The sequence below is a fragment of the Varroa destructor genome, unplaced genomic scaffold (assembly GCF_002443255.2).
Source record: "Varroa destructor unplaced genomic scaffold, Vdes_3.0 BEIS01000004.1, whole genome shotgun sequence".
NCBI classification, from domain to species: Eukaryota; Metazoa; Arthropoda; class Arachnida; order Mesostigmata; family Varroidae; genus Varroa; species Varroa destructor.
Window position 1 is genome coordinate 41092579 of NW_019211457.1, and position 27904 is coordinate 41120482.

Consider the following 27904-nt stretch of genomic DNA (forward strand, 5'->3'; position numbering starts at 1 on the left):
CTGACCTTTGATGAAGGAAGAAATAGGACACACAGAGGGAGCGGCTTCGGTAGGCGCCCAGCCGAAATGATGCTCGCTATTCGAATCGGCAGCTCCGCTTAGTTAAGTGACACAAGACACGTAGGTAAGCCTTTCGGTTGCGCTCTGCTTCGTTCAACAGGCTTCGCTAGTAGTAGCAGTTGTAGTAGCCGCTGTCATTGGTTGCCGACCGCTTTCCTTTTTTCTCTTACTGGCCAGTTCTGTCCGCCCAGTCGACCCAGAGGCGGAAGGCCGAATGGGGAGAACCACTGGAGCACGAAGTCCCCCACTCCCACTGCCGTCGCCGTGCCTCAAAGATTACCACAAGGGGGTCCAAGGCCGCTCAGCTTGTGGCAGAGCGAAGGTGCACAAATGCAGCAAAATTCGACGGCTCTGCCCTATTTCAAGTGATGCAAAGATGGATCACTGCGTCATTGCATCATCGGCTTGAAGGCAGTAGAAAACGTGCCGAGAAAAACGACTTGCGAACGACCAGCTGGCGAACAGGTGCAGTATAGAACAAATGTGCCATATGTCTGTACGTGCCAACGGATATGAGCGTAACGCCATCTCAGGCGCTACTATAGTGAAACTACGACCGTTCGTTAAGTGTGTAAATGCTAACTGTCACCACCTCTAACTGTACTAGACATATTGCTCACCGAGGCGTGCTTTTGTCGGGAAAAGAAGGCATTACGGTTTATACTATTGCCTTGTTCTCTGTGCATATTTCCGTAAGTTGCCTTTGTCACTGCCTATGTACATCTGGTAGTTGCTGTTTGTCTTTCTGTGGTGAACACAGCTTCTTTCAGAGGTCGTCGTCCGACCCCGATATTTCTCCCTGCCTCATAAAATTGCTTGATTTGAATCGAGTCGACTGGCAGAACCGTTCAACAGTAGTTTACCGAGTCGTCGGGGTACGATTCTGCTTGACTGGGGCAAGGAGACTTGCCCGTCGTTCGATCGATACGCCTTGTAGTAACAGGGCTAGAGAATGGTCGAGGAAGGAAAGAAAAGGCCGAACGACTGGCAGACCAGTCGTTCGGCCTACTCATGGGAATGACGAATAAAAAGCTGGGAGAGGCGTTAGCCAAGAAAAAGAAAGAGACGTCGGGGGGCGAATTGGGGCATGATAGAACGGAATGGAAAAGTTTCCATAATGGAGTTTCGAACACCGTGGGGACCCGTAGACAGCGTGCGGGGTAGCGAGAGCGGCTTTGTTGGATTGGCTATAGCACCTGCAGCAGAAGTTTGTAGTGCTTGGCTTACGAAGGAGCGCCGCCACCGCCGATGCTACCACTCCTGGCAAACCCCCTAGAGCGTTCGGCTCACCCTTCGCTTTTTGTCGTTTCATCTTCTTTTAAAGAACGCAAGTCGCAAGGCGAAATGGTCGCCATCACTGCCGCCGCCACGTCGAACGGAGAAGATGTATCTCCGTGTAAAGCGGGAGCAGCCGATAGGAGTGGCCCACTTTTTTCCTTTCCGGGCCGAGGGGTCGATGGAAAGGATGATATCCGGAGGCTTGTTGCTCCCGTTTGTATCCATTGATATCTTTAGCCGCCACTGTTGCTGCTTCCGTTTTCGCCACCCCAACCGCCATTGAGAGTTGGGCAAGTTGGCCCTGTTCTTACTCAAGACAGCCCAGTTCCGCATCGTCCGACTACCCACCGCAGCAGCGGCAACGCGGCTCAACCAGGTTGCTTCCGTTGTTGCTGACGCATTCTGTTCACCTTACTCCATCTTGAATGCAAAACGACACGTTCCCTCCTTACCTCTCGCTTGCTTCGACCACGACCTGGACTGACAGCGCGGTTCCAGCACCTGAACCTAGAGAGTTAGAGCTTCCCTGTTCTGCTATCTCCGAGGGCAGCGGGTCAGTGGGAAAGAAGCAAGTTCGAGATAGGTCGATCGTGGCACGCACACCGACGTCAACGGAATACATGGCGGTGCGCCTTGTAGGGTCGAAGGCGGCCCATAGGCTGCACACGAAAAGTGTTACACGCAAGCCCAAACTTCTTCTTCTTCTTTTTTGACAGAAAACACTTAGGCTTTATGTGGTGCCAAACGTCGTTTGTGCGCAAAGCAGCAAATGCGAAAGGTGGGATAGGCAAGACCAAAGGACAGAAATCAAATAATTGGTGATCGATAATTTTTTTAAAGATTTAAAGATAGCTTAGGTAAGAACTGGATTAGGGGATGTTTCGTGTAAGTCTATAGAATAGGTTCTCGGAGAGGAATATGCTGTAATGTACGAGCTAGTGCAAGGTTCGTCACGTTGATGCTCCAAAGGCTTAGACGAAGGATGAACATGCGAAGTATTAACTACGAGATGAGAAATCACAAGACATTATGGTTTATGATGAAATAAAGGGGGAGCATAAGTAGATGAGATGCCTATAAGATGGGGCGTTAATTTTCTCAAAATCACGCCTGAAGGGTACGCCTCATTCACGAACAGGCGACGCTTGGTTGTACAAAAGGGCTGAAGTTGCGTGTTGAGAAGCACTCAGTTTATTCTTAGCTATATAGGATGATCAAAAAAAAATGACTGTACAGTATAGCCTACAGACCCATAGGGAAAAACAAATAGCAGTACCTGGAACGGGCGATACGATCTACCGCAGCGTCGTCTAATTCTAGTAAATTAATGAAGCGGTTACAAGTTGACAAAATTGCCTCTCTAGTTAGACAATTCAAGTTATGAAGGCTGGTCTTCAGGCTAAATAGCGCGTCCAATGCGAACTCAGTAACTGACTTCTATACTTAAAAGCTTAATTCTGGCAGTACTATCAGTTGCATGGATATCTTCGGTGGCCTCATAGACAGACCAGGCAACTGTTGGCAATGATTAGACCGATCCGTACCTGACAATCCGGCAGAGTGCATATAGGAACTAATGTAAAGGGTCAACTACTATTGACTCCAGGAAAAAGCTGATTGATAGCGCAAGAAATATAGCAGGGATGAACCAGTCTCAGAGTGCTAAGACGAGCGATCAGTGTAAGGATGGTATGATTTGCTTTGAAAGCAAAGCAAATCTTACAGAAAATTAAGTCTAACTTTCTATTCGATTTTTTTCTAATTTCTCTAATTCAGTATGATTTTACTACGGCTACAAAAAAACAATGGATTATAGTGTAGCAGCTTGTAGAACCGTTACCAGTATAGATGTTTAAATTATAGCTGATGCCAAGGTTAAATAACGTGTACTAAATAAATAAAAAATAGTAATAAATTTAGTCTACTGCACGTCCACATTTCATCTGACGCAGGCTATAACAGGAAACTATTTTTTGATGATCTCAAGTGTATAATTGTTGTGATTTGGCTTTTTGTCTACTCGAGACAAACGCATGAGTCGCGACGAGCCGAAAGATAAGATGGAAATATACGATATCGTTAAACACTGGCAATATCGACACCTCCTTTATGCTTAGATTACCGTAATGGATTATAACAAGATTGAGATACTATACTCGATTACTGGTAGGGAAACAGGTACGATTGAAGCTAAATTGATTGAATTTATGCGGCTTAATACCTGGTATGGAGGCGCTTTATCTTCGGACCCCGAAAGACGTTCGAGCCCTTTGCTTATATTTAACCTGCTTATATTCATTTAAGGCAAAAAAGGTTCGAATGGATGAAATACAGAAACTCAGTCGGAAACAGAGAAAAAAAACAAAAAGACAATTCGAAAAGCTTAGCGGTATATTTCGCCTCTTTACTAGCTTAATGGAGTCTAGTTTTAGATTAGGTAACTATAGCGAGGTAGGTTAGGAAACGCATAGAGAATCACTTTTTTTTGCTGTTACTGGGGCATTCTCTCTCAAAGAAGAAGGAATTTTACAACATCAGAATGACGCGATTGCCTCGTAGGTGTATATATTCTCCATGTTTCGAGTTGTATGTCCCGTATCGCCGCTAGGCATTCCATCACACAGCTGACTGCCAGCGCGAAACGAGGTCTGTCTATGCCCGGGCTCGAGGGACAGTGCAATGTGTCCCTAAGATTGCGCAAATGCGTTACCCACTGAGCTATCACGGAGACAGGTATATATTCTGGAACTAACGATAGGGATCCACAAAAAACAACAAACTATTTTCTCTTTATATAGATTATACTTACCGCGCATGCGGGTCATGGCTTTGCTATGCAATATCAGGCCGTTGGGTACGGGCCCTATACATGGCAAAGCGAATTTATCCGAAAATCGACTTGAGCCAGCAAGGCAGAATGCGAGCGATACGATAAATTTTGTAAGCTCTACAGATTAATTCCTTAAAGTTGATTACCTTATTCCCTAATATGCAGTAGATTGAAGCCTGTCGTTTTTGCTAATTGGGCGAAACAAGGTTTATCGTTTTCAAGCAGACGCTTGTGTTTCCCGCCTTCCCATCCGTTGTGTGTTTAGCTTATACGTTGTCTTTTGAAAGCACCTATCCGGATAGTATAGTGGAGGAATCTTGTGATTTTTATATTACTGACTGAAAACCGAAGTAGCGCTGTCACCCCCCCCCCCGGGCGTGTCTTTTCCAACTCTTGGTTTTCTCTCAACCCTGGCTCGTTTTTGTTAGTACATTGAAGTGGTTTAACGACGGCACGCCAGCTACAATAACCAACAGGTCGTGGACGCCCTGCCCGACCGGAGTACGCACGTCAAAGCTACCTCTATGAACATAGGCTGCAACAGATAATAATAATAAAGTGATATAGATGCTTGATTTATTCACTGGAAAAATTTAGGACATTTTGATTGCCGGCCTGAAAATTGACCGGTACGCCCCAAGCATCAGCCAAGCGGTGTATTTTAGAGTTGTCAAACGCTTGATATTTAGAGGAACTAGACAATCTGTCGATCAGGAGTGTAATAACCGTCATTTATTCTTACGCTACTTTTCCTATCAGGATAGGAAGTTGAACGACTAGGCGACAACAATATTATAAGGGTTAGGGTTATTGATTAACCTAATAATGCGTGCACTTAGTATATGTTCGTACTAGCTAGCTAGCTACAGAAGTAATCATCCTAGGACGTCAGGCTCATTGAAACGAGGTCCTGTCGTCCGGTTATCTCAGGCTTGCACGCTCCATATCGTATTGTTCGCATCAAAAGTTCTTTTCGCACAGACATATTACGCCATATACCCCGCGTGGCGTTTCGTGCCCGACATGCGGGTTCTATACTCCTTATATAGGACCGTACCGCAATCATTGCAGTTGTGTACACGCTCGCTTGCATGAATAGCTCAGGTTTGCTAAGCTACAAGCGAGCCTAGAGCAAACGCACAAACCGTTCGCGGTATATTTTCTCTGAGACGGAACGCTGTCAGCAGAGCTGTGATAAATTAATCACATTTTAAATATGTTATGAGAAATTGCACAATTTCAACAAAGCATTAGAAAAGAGTATCTGGCGTTGACCGTTCCAGGCAAATTATCCTATGATTACTAACAGAAAACAGATCTTGTATATGGAATGGTTTAGAAATCGAGTAGTACGCTCACTCTCTCTGGCGTTTCCATTCGCTATCTACAAACTGCAGCCCATGAAACGATTTCTAATACGGTCGACCCTCGTGCTATATTATTTCGGTTACCCCCATTTTGATATCTGGCTTACCGTGGTCTGAAGTGTTCATGTGTAATGCTATCGTTACTTTTAGCTACTGTACATATATAAACGGGATGAACTTAATATGCCTTTGGGCGCTTGTATTTTGCAGAATTTGACGGGAAATGCGACATACAAGCGTATCCATATACACGATTAACGTGCCTATAAGGAACGAACCCTGTGGTGTGTCTCTGAGACGAAAAGCGGATGGTTATAATTGAGACGTGCAACCACCTGCCGCCACCCCCTCAATTTGACAGTCAAGGAAACAACTGAGCAGCAAGAGATGGACCTGCTGCTGCTGCTGCCGCCGCTGCTGTTCTGCGTAAAGGGGCAGCTCTCCTAGGCTCTAAGTAGAACAGCTTCAACTCGAGAAACGTCAGCCATCTTCCCGTCGTTGCTTTCACGTTAATTATGCAAACAATCACTTCATACATTCATGGTGGCAACTTTAAACCTCCGTGTTGTCCTCGTCGTCATCTTCACCATAGTCGTTTGGGGCTTGGTTCCCACCGGCACCGCTCCGTTGCCTCCTGAGTAGCAGCATCTCTTGCATATCGTTCTGTATCTCAGTCTCGTAGACTGTCGGGCTGTCGCCAAGCTAGAGGCGCAACTCGCCTACGAAGACTGAAAGCATAAACCGCATAGAGAGCACCTCATAGCGAACAATGCACATACACACGACGGAGAGAAGCAGTGTCGTTTAGAGACACAGCCACTACGAATGAGCTGCCGTAGTGAGCAGGCTTATAGCAACACGTGCACTAGTCAAACGACTCCAGAAACGATAATTAATGACGTACATCTAACAGCAACGACGACGACAAGAAAAGAAAAGGGTCTCCAGCGAACGGATGGAGGAACTTGCCACAGCATGTATATTTCCCCTTTATGTGTTATAGACAATAGAGAGCTTTTTGGTACACACGTTAATTTTTCAGACCACCTTATCTTTTAGGAGAAACGTCTTTAAGAACCTGAATGGTCTGCATGATGCAGGCCAGTCATCATGTGCGTATACAGCTAGGAGGGCTATTCAAATTAGATACACGTTGCAAGTGTCAAGGCAATTACGGAAGAGCGCAGCGAAGGTAGAGCCAGATCGTGCAGTTCGCTCCTATAGCGTACCCGTAAACTGTGGCCAATGCAGGCCCATCGAGAGCGTCGAAATCTGAAACGTATCGAGATTTCTGCAACTCGTTAACTCAAGTGACTACGAAAATTTATTTGTTTGCACAAGATGTTCGAATGATAAACTTACAATAATCAGAACTAGCGTAGCCTATAGGCTTTGCTATCGTTCATCTGGGAGCAAGCTCCGAACTACGCTATCGACACTGTAGTGCTGCAGGCTTTTTTTGCGTTCTTCTGACATATTTGAAATCCTTTGTAGTCCTATTTCACAATGCTCGAACAATATACTAGAGACAGCTTAGTACTACTATACCAATATGATAAACATACAAATATATGACAAAATTACCAACCTGACAAATACTATAATCAAGATCAACATCGTATTTAGCGATTATCGTCATACCTTCGGCGCTTGCTTTTTCGCAACTAACGGAAGTCGATAACATATAATTGTTCCTTGGATCATCCCAACGGCGCCATTACGCTAAGCAGAAAAGAAACATTGTGCTACGACTGATGACAACATATATATATATATCGGCTGGCACCGTTAAGTATCACAGACATGGCAGAAAAAAATCTAGGTACCTCGTTGACTAGTCATTGTCCGGAAAGGAATGTCCGACCGAACGCAGGATATACGCAAAGGTCAGGACATCAAGCTCCAGCTCTGGCTTACCGCTGCATAAGCGGCTTCTCTAGTACTATAGTATTACTAGCAGCTCTCTATGCGCTCGAACTGCAGCACCTTTATACGCTTGGGACGACAAAAACCTTCCTCTTCTGGTTACCGCAGACTTCTATTTTAGAACCGACTAATGTGAGAATTTACTGGACTATTTACTGGACTACTGATTTATCATGAAAATGCACAAAATTGCAGATAATATAAATGCTGCTTTCATACGTCTTGCATGTTGAGTAAAGGCATTATACTAAAATGTCATCTGCTTATTTTAGCCTTTTTGTGTTATGTTGTGTCTGTATGTCTAAACAATGGAGCATACGACATGCGTCCCGTCGAAGTCTATTAAAAAATCCACCAGTCGAAAGTGCGCGAAGGCGTATCTGCTGTCAGCAGGATTAATATTGGGAAAGGCTGTAACAAAAGTATGTCGATTTGGTTAGGGCATCGATAAAGTCTCGCTTTTAATGTCATGTGACTGAAACTAACTTACGGGTTACCGGTTCGCGATGGTCCTATACTGCCGTAGGATAAGACAGCAGTGGTTACAAATAGGCATACGATTAAATTCATGATATATACGTGTAGACTATATGGATGCTAACCAGGTGTCTTAATTTGCTCAATTGATAAATAATTTAAGTGTGTGTATAACTCTACTGCAATATCGCTGTAAATTCACTTATCGACAAATTTTACACGTTTCGCTAACGTTATTTATACAGCAACCGTGGTAATCCGCATATACGTTGATGCAATGTCCTCCTAGTCTATTTGACGACAAAATATGCCTCTTTCTTTTAAAAACCTCTTTTTTCCAGCCTCTAAACCTCTGGTTAAGCCTTTCTTTGCCTGTCGCAAGCAAGTCGACCACTGTGTCGGCTTGCTACTACAGCTGGCTGGCCTACAACAGCTAGTTCCCATGCTGTCAGCCTGAAATGGCAATACGATTTTGTCCTTCCATTTACACGCTTCTTTCCCTGCTACTCCTTTCTTTAAGCTATCAAGTCAAAATAAAGCGACGACAATCGCCTTGGCTTTTCGCTAGCTCGCTTGCCTTAGACTTACCTTCTCTTTTCCTTCTTCCTTCGCTTTTTTCATTGTTGTTGTAATCGCCTTCCCCTTTGGTCGACTGCTGGAAATGTCTGCCGGCGCCTGTTGACGCAACGCCGCCTCCGTCGCCTGCCCCTGTCCATTGAGCAGTTGTCTAGTTTAGGGTCCGATGTGCGTGTGAGTGTCAGTGGCGACTTCAACTGTTTTGCCCACCTTGCGATCGCCCAGCCTGCTTTTCAGCAATATAAATCGCTGCGGCCAACCCGTTGTAATAAAAAGTACATGGGACAACAGCAGCAGTAGGTAGCTGAGTTTAGCGAGGCAAACGTAGCAGCTCTATGCCAGTGCGTTGAATGTGCGCGTGTCGTGAGTGAGTGTATATATGCTAGGGGTACCACGGACTGCGAAAAAGGAACGGACGGAGGCAAAAGGGCTGCAGTAAATGCCCACGACTATAGTCAGCCACCATCTGCAATGTTGGTACTTGCCGTGAGAGCCAATGGTGCTGAAAGGGCATCCCACGATTCAGGAGGTAAAGTCGGCTGTCGGTGAGGTTCGAAGGACGCTAGACGAACCCCTTTTTGCTTAACCCGGCTGGATCCTGCCTTTGCAGGCTCTTTTGACAGAATGGAAGACTGCAGCTTAGAAGGAAGCTGTATGACTATGTACGCGCACCAGCAGTATTGGCCAGGGGGGGGGGGGGGATAGCTACTCTTTCCCAACCCCAGTGGACGCACAGGAGACTGCTTTCTTCACAAAGACGTGGCCGAGTAGGGTAAGAATGTTGGAAGCCAGCGAATGCCGGTACTGCTATCCATAAAGAGGGAGAGAAACTTCGTTCACAGCAACGGGAGAATAGGCAAGCTGCTTTAATGCCTCAACGACTGCTTCTTCTGCAATGGCCAACCGATGTCCGCTTAGCGGCAAGCTTCGTTGGCAAGCACCGTTTGGCGGCTGCGGCAGCGACATCAGCGATGGCGGTGGTAACCGTGGCCGACGGCTGTCAAGTCCAGACGAGCAAGGGCGGCCCAGCGAACCCTCCACTTGCCTGTTCGTCTGACGGCTTGTGGCGGGACCTTGTTACCGCCTTCGTTGTCCCGTGGCCAGGCCCCTCCGTTCATTTCGCCGCTGGTCACGTTCGCGCTTTATTCTGAGCGCGGCACAAAACAAACCTCTCGTCGAACGGCGGTGCTAAGACCACTAACAGTCGTTGCCCGGACGCCAAACGCGGACCAGTGGGGATGGTTCTCCGATGAACGGTATAGTCCTGTCTGTAGCATTTGTGCGTACGCCACAAGGCAACCAGGCGTGCAGGCAGAAAGCACGGCCAGCCAGCATCAGTGCTCCCGCCAACCTCTAACCACAGTTCACATGCTATACAGATATTGTGCGCACAAGCGCAGTCATGCTAGGATAAACAACGTAGGCACAAAACCCAACAGCGTCTGTAGTCAGATGGCCAGCCACCGCTTCTCAACATAATAATATGCTCTATTGCGAATGAGGTGACGTGAGGTTGCTGATTTCGATGCCTCCAACCTATCACCAATGTAGGCAGTGCTGCTTTTGACGAGTAGGCAATATTTGAAGTCGCACTCGGTAATTTACTCGGTCGCGTTGTGCTGTCTGACAACAAGATCGTCAAGATAATGGCAAGTCAGCGCTGTCCATTTCAAGTATTTACACATTCAAACATTTCTTTCGCCATCTCAAGTTTATATCTATGTCTTCGGGAAGAAGCATTTTAGTGCCGGCTGTTGTACAACTATCACTGCCGTAATTAACGTGTTGTACATGGTTTTCAAAGCTAACTTGCTCGCAGGCAAGCAGTACATGATAGTCATCATTACTCCGATAGAAATGTTGTAATGCGACTACTCAGTTGTATTCTATGGAAATCGCTGGATGTCTATTTCGCTTCACCTGACAGATAGAACTGACTTCTCGTTTTCCTGTACCATCGTACAGCGATCTCTGATCCACTAGCCTTTAAGGTTAGCTGATTGAACGTCCGCACAGCCGACTCAGACAACCCAATGAAAGAAATCCAGACGATCAGCAGCTGTAGCTACAGCGACGTCAGTGGCGAGAAGAACGCGTACTTGCAGCACCTAGCAAGGCGTTCTCTGTTTTGATGAAGAGACATTCGTTCACTAGCTTGTCTGCTAGTTGCTGCCCTTTTAGCCTTTTCATGGGGAAGCAGCTGGTAGGCTGACATTGGAACCGGTTATAACCGGCTCTGTTGAGATGGTCAGAATGGGAGCAACGCAGGGCCGGAGGGCAAGAGCACAAAACGTCGGTGTCTGGATTTTATCAACCAACAACTAGCAGTCCCTTACCAACCAATGTTCATCATCATCGTCTATCTAGCTTGCATCGGCATGGCCCGGATACTTCCACAGAATCCCACAATGTGCCTCCACGCCAAGCGTCTTTTTAGCTTCCCTCAGCATTTCCATGACAGCAGCAACATCAGCTTCGTTGCAGGCTAGGTTTCCGTCTGCCATGTGCCTGTCGTACAGTAGAGCGACGCGCTATCATATACCCGATACTGTACTCTTTCACTAACGGAACGTTGCCCACTAATTTTATACAGGCTTTTGGCGTGCCGCGCCACAGCCTGATCTGCCTTATCTCGACTGAGCCTCGTCTTGCAGATGAATTAATCTCTACGGGTATGAAGTGTCGTGCGGGACCTTGTGGGTCGGTTGGTGGGCAAGCTGCTATACAGTCGCGCTATCTAATGGATTTCAAGCATTGGCAGTGGGCAGCTTCCGGAATTGACAATTCGGCCGATAGAACAGTACTGAAAAGTAAGCGTGGTCTCAAAGTTGCTCCAATGGTTGCCAGATTCTCTAAAGGCTAGAGAGATTTCAGAAATGGGGAATCCAACGAACAAAGTAAAGGACGGGAATAATATCGCGTATGAACATAAACTGTTAGGACATAGGATCAGAGGACTGAATTAGACCCAAAGATGTCGATCGGGATTTACTGGTCGAGTCTACGAGGCGCACAAAGGTTTCAGCCCCTATTGTTGTTCCTGCCGTGACCTCTCAGTGCCACTACCGCCACTATTGGCCACGAGAAGATTATAAGCACTCGCTGCCGAAGGTCCGGTGTTCGCAATAGCATTCGGTAAGTAAAGTGATGCCTTGCACGAAAAAAACTTAAGTCGCTTTGCCTCATTTTTCTCTGTCATGCGCAAGTAAAGCGGTAACCAATGAAGATGGCAGCCACCTAACCATCCACCGTGTATAGAAGCTTGGCTTACTTAGCTTCACTGTATGCCCGTGGTTCGCTGATGCTATTGCGTTCCGCAACATATTCCGGATGACTCCGCCACTGCTGCTGCTAGTACAACGGCATCTATACATACGTATTCGACTCGGCTTCATCTGGGCGCTCGACCTGCTCTGCTTTTATAGACTATGTTGTGCTGATAGAAGCATATACAACGAAAAGGTGAAGAATCTTAAGTTGGCGAAGCTGCCGACTGCTGTACCCCAATCACTGCTGAGGAAAACATCAGAGGAAATACGAAGGCAAAGACGACGATGAAAACGAGGCTGTCGGCTACCGACCGACCAAGAATGAACGGAGTGGCAGACGTTACCGAAACACAGCTGAAGAGAGCAAAAAGTAGTAGCAGCTGCAGCGCACAAGTGCCTAAGTTTCGTCTGCTTCAGGGATTGCGAACGCTCAGTTAATAGCTTGGTGGGCCCTCTCTTCGTAGCTAACGTTAGCTTGAACACTTATCATCGACTTCCCAGATTGCTAGTCCTGGTACAGCTGCCTGCATGACGATCCAGTAGCGAGTAGGCAGTAGAGCGATTCAGTCCGTTCGCACCCGATTCCGGCTCGCCATCTGCTCGCTCCTGTACGCTGCTGCAACGCTGCGCGCAAAGCCGTGGAACTCTACGTCATGACGCCTATTTTTATGTGATTCTTCTTCCGTAGTAGTAGCTCTGCTAGTAGATTGGCGAGTACATGGTAGAGTGGGCTTTGAGAGCAGGAGATAGCTAGTATGGACAAGCGGAGAAGTCAGTTTGCTGAATCCAGCAAGGCGAAAGCAATCGCTGTCCTTCGGGTAAAAGAAACGCCGCTCCGTCTTGGCCGTATAACTGCCTGGTTGGTTGTGCCGACTAAATCCAGGATGATGTGCAGCAACGAGGGTGAAAAAGAAAAAAATGTTGAAGAAGACGTTGTACGAGAGCGAACTCGGTAGCAACATGTCGCCGCTTCCACCAACCGCTGCTGCTACAACCTTCTCCAGCGGTAATCCCCACTGAGGCGTTTTTACGGCGTGATAGAATACGGAAGAGAGTGTGAGAAAATAACGCTTCGTGTACAGCCCAGTGTGACTTGATGTGGCGTTACCCTCGATGGCAAGAGTCATTGCACTCCCACAGTATATACGGCACTACTATACCCTAGCTAGAATTTCCGGAAAATCCAGCGGCAGACAACATAACTCTCGGGGCGGTACATCGACGCAGTATGCTGTGCTCGAAGCTGATTCATTCCAACTGCAGCTACTGTGGCAGGACTCGAAATAATGACAGTAAAAGCAGCTTAACGTGACGCGCAGCTTCTTCCGTCCAGCCTTTAGGTGCGTTTTCGTCTTTACACGCGCCACGTGCCGTACGGGCTAAACAAGCGTAGCAAGTCTGAAATTGTCTTCCCTTTAAGCTTCCCTGTGCTTTTCGTTAGCGTCCTCACCGGTCGTTCGTTTGCTCCCATTCTAACTCTGTTCAATGCACCACTATGAATACGACCATCAGTGCCACTAGCATCTTTATCAACATTGGTTCCTACCACATCCACTCGATGTCGGCTGCCACAGGACTAGTAGTCATTTCGTTGGTCGGTCTTTACACTCTGCGTCGTTGATTTTTGTCGGTTTATGAGTCTCTCTTTCTCTCGACCTACTGCTGTCGAGCATAGACCGAACAAGTTAGCCGTCCTGCTTGCCAGTTTGACAAGGCGTAACACAGTGCTTGCGAGCAAAGCCCGCCTGGGTCCGCTGTCGTCCGTAGTGGAAGCAGTGGCAGTCTCTACTACGTGCAAGTTTTTGCATACTAAAATGTTTACGGTCGACACGAACGCCAGCGTACGTGCCTTCTACGTCTTGCCGTCGGCCATTCTTTAGCGTTTGTGGCTCTTACACACAAGTACACGCGGCGCTGCAGGCCTGCCGCGTTGCTCCTCTCGTCGGATGGTACTGGCTTGTAGACGGTAATGCCTGCCAGCGGCAGCAGCAGAAGCGTGGTCTTGGTGGCAAATCGACAAGGACTGACCAATCCGGAACAAACGGAAACCGAGGCAGAATTTGGGCACATTCGCATAGCAAGATAGCGAACAACAATGAAAGAAGGGAAGAAAAAGCCAACGAAGACGGGTAAAAAGAATAAGGTTCTCATTGCAGACGCGAATGACATCGAAAAGGCGTCGCTCGAAAAAGTTAGGTCAATCAGGCCACAGGGGAGCCATGGATGTCTGGGTGACGGTAGCCAAAGAACTGTTAAATGGAAGCCTCGCGTATCCGTGCATCTGAGGAAATTCAAACACTCGATCACTTCATTTGTTCTCGGCTTCCTGCTTTCTACGCAGGCTGTGTATGTCTTTTCTATGAAGCTGCGTGAACAGCTGTTGACAAGCGCACATAGACACATACACACACACACACACACACGGAGGTATCAGAGGTGGAACCCACAAAAAGAAAGCAAAGACACCTTTCTTGATCAAATCAAGAAAGACTAGCTACTCTAGTTGTTTTCCTAAAAAAAAAAACTGCGCAGCGATGTAGCGATTTCGCATCAGCTTGCGTACCCGTCGGACGGACATTGGTAAGTAAACGTATAAATAGCCGTAAGTGTTTGTCCAATATTCGTTTATCCTGGACTTTGTAGCGTCACTCACATAATTGAATGACAATAACAAAGATAATAATACATTGTCTCTCAACGTGTCTAAGGCTTAGATACCGCTGTCTTGCCTAACTTAGTACAGCTTCCCACTTGGTTCCTGTACTCAACAGTTCGCTCGCTAAACATGTGTTCTGTCTTCTTAAACAGTTTCTCCTTCCCTATCTTAAGTCTTTTTTGAATCCATTTGAAGTTTAAAGAAAACTTCCAGGAAGGCGAAGTCTGACGAGGTGTTACCCCTCAAGGGGCACTCAATAGAAATTCAAAGGCCATATCGGTCGAAAACAGTCAACCGTTGCTCGGCCAATGAAAAACCATTCAGTTTTGCAGCAGGCAAACAGTAAGCACTGGCCAGCGTTAGTCTTGATATTTCGCATCTGGTAAAATAATAGAACTATTTGAACACTATTTTTGGGTAGCTTTACAGATGATGATGGCAATTTATTTAGCCGAAAAGAACGCGAGATTTTAGATTTCTGCGGATCTTCGTCTGAGTAACTGCAACAACAACGACTTGAGAGCATAATTAATGACAGTAAATTTAACTTGAAGAATATTTTGGTCTATTCGCCCAAATGCCAATGAAATTCGAAACACCCACTGAAAGCACCGCAACGAAAGTATGGTTCTGGAATGACCGTTGCTGTCATTGACGCTACGAAGTTTCGTTTGAAATGCAAAATGCGATGAGTTCAGTAGAACGATCCTGAAGGTCCTCGTCGTTCAGGATCTTACCTAGAAAAAAGAAAGATAAATCTCAGGTTAGTTCTATTGAACGTCTTCCGACTCTCGGTTCGAGAATGACGACACTAAACGGATTCGCTTCGGGACATTTGTCTTTAGCTCGGCTTGCGACTCGCTTCTACTGATAATAATACCTTGATGCTGCAATGTTCCCTTAAAGGGGGCTTATAAATTTGCAGTTCCCTTCCATTCTGGTTGTTTGCTGCCCAGACGCATTTGTAAACTCTCGAAGCGGGGAAAATATTTGACGAGCAGTGCACAAGCTCTGTGACGCTTCTGCTCGCCCAAAAAATATCTCATACGACGAAAAGAAATTAGGTGCAAACAGATATATTAACCACCTACAACATTGAATCTATATATTTGCATATATAGATTCAATGTTGTTGTAACTATATATAATTACGTGATAATCCTTAGTGTTTTAGGTGCACTGCATGTATAAAGTACGTATAGATAGACGCAACAGTTGAACTCGGAATTCGGTGCAATTTAAACGATAAAGATATAATGAATCGTATTGATGCCTATAGGTGTAAATTCGTGAAAAAAGAAAACCAGAAACTTTTACAGTCGGCAAATAACGGCTGTTTAGTTAGTTTTGGCAGAATCAACAGGATAAATTTGCTTAAAACGTCAACCCAGTAGAAGGATCACAGCTGTGCCTCACGAGCTATGAAGTCTCACCCCTAACGGGTGTAATAAAAAAGAAACAAAAAAAAATTCACTACTAATCTCGAAGATCGGTGCTCGTGAAGTTTACGGCCATCTGATCCGGTGTTAGGCCCATACTGTCGCGTCAAAGGACGCACATGTTAGTAGGACACAGTCTTTGTGGGCATACCAGCTCAAAGAACCTGCCGCTAGGATTAGCTAGCTACCAATCCCTGGTAGATGTATTCGAAATATTATTTTCTATCGAGACAACATTACGCCGCCCTAGGCGCTAATATTTTCACGTTAATCTTGAGTGTTGCATATAAGCTACGTATTTGTCTTGAACGTATAATGAAAATATATATTGTACTCAAACGTGCCACAAGCAAAACAACATTACGCCTTTGATTGAAGTTGTTTAAACTATACACAATTAAATTTGTTAGCGAAGGCCAAATGCTGATGACAAACACAAGAACACCAATGGGAACAATACGACGTTGAGAGAGCCCCATATCAGGCATGTGAATGTACGCAATTTATCGATAAGCAATATGAATCTTTACTGGTAATATATTTTTACGCCTGGCAAGCAGCTGGCCATATACATCGATCCTTTCGATTGTTTGAAAGCTATGATACGAGAAAGTAAAACGCCAACGCAACACACATGCTCAACTTCTCAATAGATCATTTCCTAACTATTATGCTTTGTTGGTACTGTTCTAATTCGAAGTTCGCAGATAGAGCGTACGGCACATGAACTAAATATACTATCTTCTTCGACGTCATCTATCACTGTCTTCGAGCGATTTTAAGTGTACCCCTGAGTCATGCTCAAAGCTACCTTCCAATCTCACAACTAGTACTCTGCTTATGCGCTGTGAGCAGGTTGCTGGAACGCCCCTGCGTGACCATGAAACACATAGTGTATGACATGGGTGTAACCAAAGGCCGTCAGGACTTCTTTTATTTCAAGCCGGGCGATAGGCGGCCATGTGCAAGCTTGCGATTCACATTGTGCATTTCTGTCTACGTCGAGCCAAGGAGGTGATTCACTATAGGCCTAGCCCTAGGTGGCCCTTAAGGCCTCTATGATGAATTGCGTTACTTTCTATCTCAGTCGTAGAAACAAAAAAGTGGACACTGGCGACCAGCGACATCAGGAACAGCGGCTAACCTTAGCGTAATCGGACTAAGTTCCAAGTGCGCTTACAAAGTTCCTTAGGAAACATGCTTTTCACTTGTAAGTTCACGTGACTTTTGGCTAGGCGACATAGTGTGTGTAAGATACCTTACTGGACGGAGGACGCATACCTGCGCTCTATCGAACGAACATCTGTGGACTTGCTAGTCTTCCGTTTCCAATAGCTGTCAAGAAGGACAGCTGTTCCGACCAACAAGCGGGCGGACAGCATGTGAAGCCAATCCGGCTCACCCAGTAGCTTTTCTGGATTGCGGAAAGCACACACTGACTAACCCCAAGAGAGTGGGTGCCCCGTTTTTCCAAGCAAGAATCCCCTCGGGGTTCGGTAAAGCGCCCTTATGAAGAGGTTTGAGATGTGAACGCTGAAGTTCGTACATTCATTTCATCACGACGCAGTATACTGCCACTACCACGGCTGTCCTATACTACTATATAGAGCAATAGGAAGCGGAATATCGGTAACGTCAATAAAGACGGCGCCGGATGTATTAGTAAAGGAAATCTCGAAAGGGAATAGGTAGACGAGGTTCGGGTGACTTTGGGCAAGCCAGCCGAACAACCAAATGGGTAACTGCTCTGCGTCGGTGCATGGGGCACTGCTCAATTCTACCAATGTTTGAGCTTCTCCTTTCGCCCGTTCAGGGTAATATTGTCAACTGCCTTCGAATTCTGCGAGCGTGTCAGTAGGTAGCCCTTATATGCGAGCGCCGCTCGCGAACTACTGTCTTCCGTGTGCACCTTCACCGCTTAATTGACCCTTTGAACGAAACACGATTAAACCAGCGGTTGTACTGCGATGGTCTGGTGCCGCCATTGCCGCCGCTGGCCAGTATGTCTTGATATCAGCTTGCCTTGCGTCAGTACATTTTAGTTGCCCAGCAGCTGCACCCAGGCGGAGTAACCCGAGCCTTTTCCGTACAGACGCCCTTGGAACCATTGCTTCCGCTCAGTGTTCGCCAATTGCTATTGAAGCTGGCGGTGGACGCTTTTGCTGAGCATGGGATATCTACATATTGTATGAAACGGTACGTCATTTTTTGGTGCTGAAAAAACTTTACCACACCGAGGATGGACAAGGCAACATAAGTATCCTCACTCCGTTCGACTGTATTATTCACAGCTTTTGCTCCTTTGCTGTTACTGCTCTCTAATGTAAACATGACCGTCTTCTTGATGGTTAACGAGGGTTGAAGTAGCTTCAGCTTTTGGAACTAAGAGGCTTCGCTTGCTGCTCTCAGCTGGCATTCTGTATGGCTTCCTTGCGTCGACCGTCCCCTAGGGAATAGAGACATCGCTGTTTCAGACCCCTTTCGGTTACTTTCCCAGTCCGTAGGTCCCTCTACTCGCCGACTCTCGATGGCTTCTGTTGCAGAGTGCGCGCTGAATCAGAGGCGACAGAGCAAAGCTGTGAACAGGATACAAAGTGTAAAGTTAATTAATTGCCTTCTCCTTTCAAGCTCGTTTCGGTCCCTTGCCACTATCATCCAACTGATGGCGGCCCTTGCCCTCTTAGTTTGCTGCGTACTCAATCCAGAACCGGAAAAACACAGAAATGCAGTGTATTTTAATGGCTATGCAGGGCTAAAAGGAAACAATACTGATTCGAACATTTGCTACATAGAGCTGATATGTTGATGAAAAAAATGTTTAGATATCGACTGTAAAACGATTGACTCTATGTATTCAGCTGTCAATTTTTTTTTTATCAGAACACACAGAAAAGTAACACAAGCATACTCTGCAATGCAGTTTACAATCAAGCATTCTTCGCCATAAGCAATAAAATACTCCCGGCGTACGATGAGTAGGAGCGCATTATTCTCACAAAACAAGTCAAATGATAGCAACAGCATGAATTGATTAATTTCAATTAATTAATTAATTGAACCATTTAATTGGCACAAAGTACACAAAATAGATACTGCGATTAACCAACTTAGGTTACGGCAAAAAAAGTCGTATAGCAAATGCAGTTGTCTAGCCCAGGCTTGCTTGGGGCGCGCACTACTTCTGACAGGGCAAGGACCTCTGCAATGCTCTGATATCCGATCATTTAAGCCCTGCGGTGCATAAAAACTCTCCATAAAAATAAATAAGCGCCTTTTAAACATTAATCCGGTCGATCGACTGCGCCACTACTGGCTGTTCCCTCATCCTATCTTCCTTTTTCTTTTCCTTCAGACCCTGTCTTGGGTCAGAGCTCCGCGCAGTTAAAAGACAATGGACATTACTGAGCATGCGTTCAACGCTTAGCATCGCTCCGAGAAGCCCGCTCGTCTGATATAGACAAATGAGCCAATATTATCGACAAGCCTCTCCACAGGTTAGTAGGATTAAACTCGTCACGACACTGCCGTTTGGCCGGTTACTCGCTCCGCTGGCCCAAATATTGCCATAGTCAAATACACGACATCGTCATCAAAACGTATCGAAGTCATCAGAAGGCCAGAAGGCAGCCAAGCAGGAGTACTCACTTTCACCTTTCTCCGGCCGCTGCCGGCGCCTTCTCAACTATTAATTTCGGTATTTTTCAATTACATTATCCGCAAGAAAAAGCCGATTTGATTGTTTTCATCGTTCACTACCATAACAACAACAACAGCTTTCCAATGCCTATGTGCCTTTTTTTGGATAGTGAACTCAGGATGTCATGGCCTCACACCGAACAAGCTCTCGTCCTGCTCACAGGCGACGCGTCTCAAAAGTTGGTTGGTCGAAGATTCGACATTGTTCCCTTCGTCGTCGTCTCGTAGTGCGCTCAATGTCTACGCGAAAATGTTTGTTTTCGGCCAGCGTGAAGTTAGAAACACAAAAAGATAAACCGGTAACATATAAGAAGAAAGGAGGAACGCACGATCGCACTACTCTGTTATTCCTGTTAGAGAAAAGGACTTTTAATCGTGCACATGCAAGCAGAGTGAGAAATACAAACTCGGCCTGGTAGGAGGGGCAAACGACTTTGAGAAATGCGGGCAAACAGCGAACAGCAAACGAACAAAACCCTTCACCCGCTGCGCACAGCGGGGCCCCGAGTGCTGGAGACCCTGTGAAACATTTTCTTGACTTGGCGCGCCAGGTCCATGGAGACAAACTCGAAACTCGGTCAGCTTTGCACAGTACTGCACCGCAGGCTAGTACAGCAGAAACGGCAGCATGGACAACCGCGGCGACAGTGCTAAATCGTATCTCTTTGCGTTGTTTGTGGGAAAGAGAAAAACAAGCTAGCCAGCTTTGCACGTGTTACGCTTGAAGAGCACTTGCTTGTTACAGATCTAGTTTCGAAACAGTGAGACGGAACAAAACAAGCCAGCGGTTTTTAAGGAATCTTGCAAGTGCCCGTCCTCCTTTGGCCTGGGCATCGATAACCTTGCTTTGCGCCTGTTTAGGTCGTCTGCCTTTTCGAGTCGTTCAGACGTTCGATGACTGGTATTCGAACGTGGCGTTGGAATGCTCCTTTCCGTTCCTCTATATATGTTTACGTATATGTATATGCACGATGAAAGATGGAGGATTCCTTAGTGGAACAGATACTTGGTGCTTCTGCGCTCTCGCAGCCGTCAGAAAGGTTGGAACAAGCTTGTTCCTCTTCACCAATCTCCGCTGGCCCAATAGCTGCCTACCTGGTTTGGATGTCGAATACCAATGATATGCGGGAAGGTTTTTTAAAGGGGACGGGTTGCTGTGCTTGAAAATTGATTAATTTCTAACAGTCGTCTTACAGCCGCCCACTTGTGCGGCCAACGATCGAAGAACCGACCAGCCAACGGACAAGCGGACGGATGCCGGTAAACGAACTAACGTATGGTCTCAGGTCTTAGTTACCGTTAGGACTTTTCTTGCAAGGGGGAGGCGGCACGCGGCGATGCGGCTTATTTGGCTATACGGGTAACTGCGGGCTCTGTTGGTAGCAACAGTAGAAGAAGTTCGCTACTAACTCACTCGTTCCCACCCCCTGCTACGCCGGCCTTCACGAGTTTTCCTTCTTTCCCTCAACTATGCTGTTATTCTACCGAATCAAGCAATACTGCAATCTTGCTTTGTTGATCGGTACTAACTGTAACAATGGCAACGAAGGCGATGGCAGCAGAATCGTGTGCAGCGAACATGCACCCATTTGAAAGCAAAGAGTTCTTAGATTGTCACAGAAAGCATGCTAAAAGGATTCTATGAAACTGCTGCTATTGCTACTAGTTCAGCTATCTTATATAGTCCCTGTGTACTTGTAAGTATGTGAATGTGCTTATATATAAGCTTCGGCTGCTCTATAAATACGGTGATTGCGGGGGCTACGGTAGACATTGAAATGCTATGGTTATGGGGATATCACACGCGCTATAGTGCCGATGACGATGGTCGTTTCGCCTCGTCGGCTGACGCCGGGATCCTCCTTCTGTTTGCTTCATCCACTATCACGAGGTGACGCTCTAACGCAGTGTCGAGTCCTCCTCCAACAGTGCACTTCGCGTTCCAGCCCCTAGCATCTTAAATCTCAGTCTGCCAGCCTGTGTTTTTGGGTACCTTGGGTAATATTCCTGCCCCGAACATCCCAGCCGAAGCAGTTCCTCAAGCCGTCAAAAAGCGACCATAAATTACGGCTAGAACCTTTTGCAGTCAGCCTGTGTGTGATTTGCCTGAATGGCCCCACTCTTGTTTCGTCGTCTTACTGGCATGCCTGCCACCTTAGCTCCCCGAAATTTACCCTAGATAGTAGTTGCTCAATTTGCTACTTTAAATCCTGGTCAGCAATGAGGCAGCGAAGGCCATTGTGGCTTTGGCAACATCGCAGGCAACACATGCCCCATTCGCCCGCTGTTTGTCCTGTAGCAACGAACAGTTATGAAGTTTTTGGCAGTAGATTCTTGTTGCAGAAATATGCCGTCTAACTACTCGACAGAGAGGAAAAATCTTGGCTTGAGTTTTTCGATGCCCTTACAGCTAGGTCAAATAATAAAGCGTAATTATCTGTCCGTATACTGAAATGGCACTCGCAATATGCGAAAATTATCGCTGTGTATCGTTGGTCAGGGTCACCAATGAAATATGGGCCGTTTGAATTGGTCGATCGTATAATTCTGTTTCTGCTTGAATTTTATTGCAGGAACGCAGTTCCGATAATATCAATACCCAGCTGAGTAGTCTGTGAGAACTGTTGAACCAAAGTGTATCTGTTAACGCCAACGAGAGTTTGGCTTTCGGGTATGTTTATGAATATTAATCATAGAGAGGTTCGAACTTTGTGTTCGATACCTTTGATGATGCCATGTCAAAAGAACCCAGCTCAAACGAATTAAAAACAGGATAAACGGCAAGGCCAGCGGGGTTTCGTTCGATACGCTATAAAGTGTAAGGCTAAAATTAGATCGTCCAACCGCTAGGCCTGTTCATACTACAATTTGAGCCGACCGATTATAGAAGCTAACTCATACACGATTGATCGGCCTTAGACAACTACATTATCTAGTATGCAGTCAATGCACTTGTGACACTAGAGACAGCGCACTGCATAAAAACGATTATTTGTATATCAAATTAGAAGGGAACGATGTGAATAAATTAGTAACATAAATCATCCTACAGGAAAACATTGGTAACGTCAAGCCGCTTTCTTTGCAGGCCGCCAGGATTAGGCATATTTCGGCTTTTTTCCGAAATGAGCCTATTGGGACGACGCTTTTACCCGAAAACCTTGTACGGCTTACATTTGTACCGCGTTAAAACTGTGAAAAGCAGAAGTTTGTTTTACTTTCCCTCTGCTGTTCACGGAAACGGGCCTCACTTCGTTGGACAAGAAGCATATCTTACAGGAGAGGATTCCGGGGCCAGTAGGCACTGACTGGTTGCGGTGAAAGGGATCAGGAGAGTTCATCGTGTAGAAAGGAGCGAACAGCAAGGGATGGCGAGTTTTCTTGCCCACCACTGGCTTTTCTGGCCTAATCCGCGGGACGACTTTCGGTACGTATTTGTGGCGACTCCTGCTACTGCTTCTCTCGGAGCCGCTGTCACTAGTGCTGGCTTGCCTGCCCAAAAGGACAGTATTTCCTCTGTCGGTAGGGGGCGACGATTAGGGCGGTAACGGAATAGGCTGTCTTCGTAGTGGTTCAGGCTTCGCTCTCACTTACCATCAAGAAAAGGAAGTTGATTCGAGAAACGGCGAAAAGAGAGCTGTCTGCGTCTCGCTGACTACGATTGCTCGTCAGGCCACAGCGTGTCTCCGACGACTCCACAGCAGTACAGAAACCAGCGCGCCGACGGGCCGCTTGACAATCTGGAGCAGTGGTGGTGGTCGGTAGCTTTGAGACGGAAAAAAAAGAAAAGAGAACGGAGGAACCCCATAGCGCGAAGACCGAAAAGAAAAAAAAGGCAGAGACGACGAAGTAGCAGCAGCAGAAGCAGTGAAGAATGCTGGGGAAAGCCGAAAAGGAGAGAAGCAGTACCAGCCAAAAGAAGACGAGAAACAGCAAAGAGAAAGCAAAGGAGCCATGGAAACAGGGATGGCAGCGGCATCAGCAGCACTACCAGCCGCTAGGGTTCTTTCCCACAATTTCTGAGAACTCCAGCGGTAAAGGCTACAAAACGAAGCGTGCCCCAGGCCAAGAAAGCCCAGAAAGCAAGAGGGTGCCTTGCAGCAAAAAAAGAAAGTGAGGAAAGGTGTATGAGTATGTTTCGCTATCCATCAGGAACGTACTAGTAAGAAGCAGGGACAAAGGTTTTGGGGACAGAAGAAGAATCGCTCGTATTTCGAACTCAGGAAAGAGATTATGACCCGCCTGTCCCCTGGGACACTCAGAATACCGCTATTGCCACCAGCCGCACATCGTACAGTATAAACGATCGCAAGAACAATTATTGAGCTGCTGGGTATTTAAAGTGAGGTATATTGCAAATAATTAGAATCCAAGCGAATTGTAACGTCTATTTTTATTTTTAAATTTCACAAATGTACTCCACGAACATACAGCACCGCCATGTGATGGCACATACTGATCGAAGCTGCATCATTCAGGCATTCGCAGACAGTGTGGGCAGAACAACATCTTGATCGCGTATCACATCTGTTCTTTCGCATCGATTTGTCTTAAAGATCTGCTGCTGCTACTGCTAGTATAGCTGATGAAATCTGCTGCCTTTTTGTTTCGTTTCTTTCATCGTTTTCTTTCTTACGCAGGAAAGAACTGATGAAAGCAAAAAGAAAAAGGCCGATAGAATTATGCAAAAAGGACAACTGAGGAACTGGGTGCTCCCTTAGGCTTGTGTCTCCTATCCGCGCTACGGCCGTAACCTCTACCGCCAAAGCCTCTTCTACCGCTTTATAAAGCTGCTGCGCTGTGCATGAATATATATGCGCGCGATTTCATGTGTATGTGTTGCGTGTGATGGACCTGCGACGGTCGGAGTCATTCGGCGTCGGTTGGAGCAGACAGCACATTGCCGCCAGGCTGGAGAAAGCTTATTATACATCAAGGCCATTGACAGCGTCGGACAGTTCAGAAAGGCAAGAGAGCAGAGAATCGTAGCAGAAAGCACAAGACTCATGCGAGCCCTTGCCGACTCGCTGTTTTCTCTCGCAGCTGGGTCAGCCAGCCGGCGGCAGTAAGGAAAGTGCGCAATGTCTGCACAATGGAGAAGTACTGGACACCAACGGAGGAGTGTCCTTCTAAGTAGCGTCTCCTCTCCTTCTATTTCTCTCCCATTCCACTCTTAGTTATCTTCCTCATACTGCTTGGCAGTTTTCTCTCGCAAGCGCATTCCTTTCTTGGAAGAGCATGCTTGCTAATTCGGAATAAAAATGACAGAAGAAAAGCAGTCCGTGGCAGAAGTCGATGACTAGCTAGCTGGCTCGCTAAAAGGTCAAGAAAGCTGTAGAGGGAGTGAGGACCGCATGCGGCACGACACTCGGGGAAGGGGGTCTATATAATGGGAAATGCAGGGCAAGGCGGCTATCTGGATAGTGGGGTCACAGCCATCGCCACTGCTAAGAGGAGAAACGGAAGGGAAAGAAAGCAGACATGATAGCGATGAGAAGGACAGCCAAGAAAACTTCTAACAAATGAATTCTAATGGCTTTTTCATCTAGACAGCAACCTAACCTAACTCAGATTTTACTTCTGGCAATAATTTCCTTTTATACGCGCTTTACTACAAGCTTATTATGATACCGACAGTATTTTATATATTCTCATGTGTGAAGCAGGCGTCAGCTAATAAATAGCTAATCTTGTATAACCTTGTGGCTACTAAAAAGATTCCACCTCTCTAAGACAAACGATAGAGAGATTATTCCACAAAATTTTATAGAGGTAAATAATTTTTCCCCATTTTTATCCTCCTTATTTATGTGCGGAAATATATATTTTTATATTCCTTAATCCCTGCTTGCTTACTGGAATGCCAAACATTTCACTAAGCATGACTTGACGATGGGATTTTATGATAAACCTCAAATCTTAATTCTCCTCTAAAATAGTGATTCAGACTGTATTATGCCACTTAATTTGGTGGTTTCTAAGCGAATGTTGCCTAACAACGACGGACACATTACGTTGTCAAGCCGTCAACATCGTTTGCTAATCGGCTTACTGCCCTGGTAAAGTCGAGGCGTTAGTTGGCAATGAACACACCATTAAACACCGGAGACACCTCATCCCCCAAGTTAGAACCCCTGAAAGCCCCTAACCAATCATCAACCCCGGCTGAATGTTTGGGATAGCTTAATATATGTATATAGAAGCTCAGGTCAAGGGGTCCTAAACAAGACCTTCTAAAATATGAATTTCGAGACTATTTTCGTGTCCCGAAAATCTGATGACAGGCACGCAGACAGATCAGCCGATATGTTTAGATACTGGCGCAACGTACCAGATTGCTGTCAGCCCCCTTTCATTTAAAATCTTTGAACATCAATACACGAAACGTTCCTATACAATTTTTTTAGCCGACGATTCCCTGGATCAAATAAAAAGAGAGATGTTAACGGAGACTCATATATGTACCGAGGTGAGCTGAAGCTATTGTAGTGTACAAAATGGTACTAAGCGGAGATCATACAAAAAGCACATCAACCGTCCAAAGCATAGACATAAGGTAATGTGGACTTTAGGTGGAGTTTTATTCTGGAACCTTTAGTTTCTCAGATACACATAATACTTCGTTTTTTATATTTTTTATAATATAAAAACGTATTCATTTTTTGCGGAAAAACCGTCCGATGACTTACAATATAGGGAATAAAAAATAATAGGAGAGAAACAGCGAATGGAAAACTGTGACTAACCCTTTCAATGTTTCGTGTTGCGGTTGTCAGTTCTAGCAAGTCTCTTTACAGGCTTTTACACTTTGTTGGACTTTGAACAAATACTAACCTTTTTACATGCGCCAAAATGCACATATTTACAGGCCTTTTATTTGGATTAAAGTTATACGTCTAAGCACTGCTTCACCCATATTGGCTCATACTGGCTCTGTCCCAGTCACACCGGCAGATCGTAACGAGATCCAGGTGCGATATAGGCGTTGGCGGTTTCGGATCAATTGCGGAAAACCAGTTTGCTAGCAACGGCCAACAACAAACATAGACCTCCTAATAATGGCTGGTCATTATTTCTTCCTCTGCCGGTAGCAGTACTAGTATAATGTTGCGCTAAGCTAGCAGGCATTAGTAAAAGCAGCTCCTCCATCAGCGGCTGCTTGGTCGTCAACCTCACCATCTCGAGCGCTTTGCTTTGAGGACGTTCTGTAAGCAATGTTCAGGTGTTATATCTTGTAGATAATACGACTTTCAATATCAGCAGAAACAACTTTTTTAACTTTAAGACAACTCTATGACAAGATTTGCATGCTTTACTTCTTGATTTAAACATTAAATAACATATATAATATATTTTTTTAAGCTAGTGCTTTAAAATATATCGTGGAACAATTTATCTTTTTGACGCATATATCTTGTATATGCGCATAGGTGAGCTTGAACCAGCGCCCTTTTTACGATTGGAAACTCCAGAAACTGTCTATGAACTGATTAAATTACCACCGCAGGAACCTAGGAAAACGATACACAGGAAATATTACTTGATTAAATAGTGTAGGTGACATGTCCGCTGGAGAACAGCGGGAGGCTTAGTCGGCACGGAAAGCATACACACTTCCCGTTAAACAAGTGCTTCGTTGTGTAGCTAAAATAATAAAAAGCGAACACCAAAAAAAAGTTCATAGAACAGATATAACTGCGCCCGACAAGTACTGATCACAGGCATGAGCGGAAGAAATCAACGTGTTCCAGGCGACAAATCAACGTTCGGTTGCACACATCCAAACAAATTATATCCAGCTTCAGTTTCGTGTCAGCATATGTACAAAACACATTGTGAGTGTATACACGTATATATCTATTAGTGTGTGTATCTACTCATATATAAAATGCTTTGTTTGTAGGGCGGAATCATTAATTCCTCCGTTACGATGTTCTCTGCTTTGGTCCGCTGCACGTCCGCTAAAATTACTGAGCTCAGAGAAAGCTTAAACATTTTTAACGTCCTTCCATCGACTGACGCAACTATTGCGAATAGCATTAGTAGTACTCGTAGGCTCTCAAGTCTCGTTAATTTCTTGTGCCAGAGTTCGTTGCCGTTCCGGAATAAGAACACCCCCATTTTCTCAAGTCGGTTGGTTCGTTAGTGGACCTTCGAATGTTTTCACCGCTTGTGCCCACTCAGCGCTGTCGACGACCTCTCCACAACCGATGGTCAGGCTCTACTCGACCTTTATAGATTTGCGGACATTTGGTCGCGCACACACACAATCATACCATACACTATACGTACATAGATATATGCCCCCTATCAAAAAAATCAACTACACA

At 45.8% G+C, this 27904-nt stretch overlaps 1 protein-coding gene across 10 annotated transcripts in view; it reads right to left on the reverse strand.

The window, feature by feature from the left end:
• The window catches only part of LOC111250507 (cell adhesion molecule Dscam1-like), a 151554-nt gene that overhangs the window by 90981 nt on the left and 32669 nt on the right, over positions 1–27904 (reverse strand). Inside the window, exon 1 of one of the 10 annotated variants that reach the window (XM_086986564.1) lies at positions 8527–8762. The exons of the other annotated variants lie outside the window; for them this stretch is intronic. The gene's annotated coding sequence lies outside the window, so the exon portion shown is untranslated. Of the gene's footprint in view, positions 1–8526; positions 8763–27904 lie in introns of those variants that run through there. 10 annotated transcript variants of the gene reach the window in all.